The following is a 2,709-nucleotide window of genomic DNA, read 5'->3' on the forward strand; positions in this document are numbered from 1 at the left end:
AGGGCACAGCTGGTGGGGGGCGACTCCCCGGTCTCATCCCCTTCCAATCACTGCGTGCCCCTGCCTCTGTGGCTGCTGACCTTGAGAGCTGAGAGGGCACCTTCTTGTCCTGCTCTGATTCAGGCTAAACGCGGAGGTCTCTCAGCTCAGACGGGAGGGCGGGAGGCTAAGAATATGATGGATATTAGCTCCGTTGCCCCCGCCCTGTCAATAGTAACATAAACAGACACATAAACGAAGGGTGAGGAATACAAAGGAATGCGGATGGAGCCACCTCTTCGAGATGCAGACTCCACGAAGGCAGACCGTGTCTGTCCTGGCTACCAGTGCCTGGAGTGTGGCCCTGCACGTAGTAGGTGCTCAGTGAATGCTCAGCCGCGCGACTTGCCACGCGACCACTGCTGCTCTTGCTTGCGTGTAATGCCTGCATGTGCTGGGGGGGAACCTCACAGCCCAGAAGTCTTTTTCGAGGGCTGGGCCCCTTGTCGTGCGGGTCTCCCCGCTAGGTAAGTGTTCTGGGACCCATCGGCGTCTTTGTGCCTGCTAGTGTTGTTGCAAGAGGCTGCGTTTGGGTTCCGTGAAAAGCTTTTTGGAGATTTTTTCACCGCGTTTGCCTGTTTTGTGATGGGTGATGTATGAGCGTACCTGTACACCGCACCGAGTGTTCAGCAGTTTTTGGCCCAAAGTGGTGTGACCCACGTGCCCCGCCCTCCCTGTTCACCTGATTGCTCCCCGGACGAAAAAAGTCCTCGGAGGAAAACATTTTGCCTGTGGGGAAGAGGTGAAATAAAAAACAGCAGAAACACCAAAAGGCATGAAAAATGGATGAGTTTGAAAACTGCTCGAAGCAGTGGACAAAGCATCTCACCAGGGGCGTTGCGTCAGACCGAGGTCTTTGAAGGTGACTGAGGTTCAAACACGGAAGAATAAACACACACTTTTAAATGCCTTTTTCTGGATAAATAAACCCTGGTTGTTTGCCCCCCACCCCACCCCTGCTGTGCATACGGATGTGTAGATGCAGAACAGTTGCTAAGATCCTGCTGAGAGCCGTCTCCAGTCCTGCGGTTTGCTCTGTTGTGTGCACCCTCCTCAGCCTGCCCTGCCCTCGGGCTGTCGGCTTTCTGCAGTGCGCCCAGCCTTCCTGGGGGCTTGCCGTGAGCGCCTGTCCTCGGGGTCCTCTCAGGTCTCCCCTGGTCTGCGTCCTGGACACTTCCCCGAGTCCGTGGGTTTGGCCTCGTCCCCACTTCTGCACGCAGAGTCGTGGCTGGCCCTTGACCTCTGATGCGGCCGCCATGGCAGCCCCGGCACGGGGCCTGGTCCAGCGCCCGCCTGAGCCCATGCTCCCCAGGAGTGGCGGCAGGGCGGAGGGCCCTGGTCGCCGGGAGCCTGGCCGCGGCCGTCGACCCTTCCCAGCCCTTTCTTGGGCCTCTCCTTCAGCCGTCCCGGGTAGAAGCCGGAAGGGAGCTCCCGCCCCACCCCTGCCCCACTCGTGCCGAGCTCTGGGGTCTCAGACGTGGGTGGCCTGGGGTCAGGGCTGAGGGGCAGAGGAGACCCTCTCCATGTGGACTCAGCGGACGAACGGTCAGTGGGATGGCTGCGCCCAGCCTGGCTCCCCTCCGCTTGGCCTCCTGCTGCGTTTTCTCCTGCTCACCCTTGTGCTGTTTGGACCCACTTCATAGAGGAGGAAAGTGCTCCTGGAGAGGGGAGCAGATGTCAACCGACCCCTGCAGGAGGGCCTGGTGGCCGGCAGCCCCACGTCTGGGCGGGCCTGGGGTGTTGAGCCCTGCCTGCCCTGCTCTGCTGCAGCCGTGCGGCCTTGGGCACAACTGTGGATTCTGGGGACACCAGCACCTGCCTCGGGGTTGGTGAGAGTGCAGAGTGCCCTGAGTATCATGGGGATGTCAGGTGGTGAGTTCTGGATGCAGGCTGGCTGTTGTTATTATTGTTATGTTGATGTTGTTGTTAGGAGTCAGCTTGGCATCGTGACTGGATCCCAGGTGGTGGCTTCTGCCTTGCCGACTGCTGTGTGGCCTTCAGCGAGGCTATGCCCCTCTCTGAGCGTCACTTCCTCCTCTGTCTGAGAAGGCCTGTGGCCCTCACCATAGAGGGCTGTGTGAGGATGGGGTGAGAGTCTCTAAATGACACCCATGTGGGGGCTGGATAATAAACCTGGAAGCCCCCAAGGTGGCCTCTGATGGGCCTCTGCCCCCACCCAGCGACAGCTCCTGCGGCCTCCTGTGGCTGCCCTAACCGGGCAGAGGTTTATCCTCACAGAAAGGGGCTCTGGGCCCCATTTGTTTCCTCTTTTGTCCTGCAGGTTGCCCCGGGTTTTACACCCAGGCACGCTTGCCACCCTGAGCGCTTGTCAGGGGTCCCTGTCCATACTCGGTGCGCATCTGTGTGTTGCTTCTTTGTCCCCAAAGGCCCTGTGTGTGTCCGTGGGTTTTGCCTGGCCCTCGCTTCTGCACTCAGAGTTGTGGCTGGCCCTTCGCCTCCGGTGAGGCTGCCGTGACAGCCCTGGCACAGGGCCTGGTTCCCCTTGTGGGAGTGTGTCTCTGCACACCCTGCCTTCCCGGAGTCCAGGCTGAGGAGGGCACGGTGGAAGCAGAACCGCCGTGCAGAACAGCCTAGGTGTGTTTCAGAGCATGACAAGCAGCAGGAGGAAGACAAGACTGGGCGAGATGGAGGGTCATGGGGAGGTGGCCA

Source organism: Carlito syrichta, unplaced genomic scaffold (genome assembly GCF_000164805.1).
Source record: "Carlito syrichta isolate Samal-C Ts95f unplaced genomic scaffold, Tarsius_syrichta-2.0.1 Scaffold295881, whole genome shotgun sequence".
In the NCBI taxonomy this organism is placed as follows: domain Eukaryota; kingdom Metazoa; phylum Chordata; class Mammalia; order Primates; family Tarsiidae; genus Carlito; species Carlito syrichta.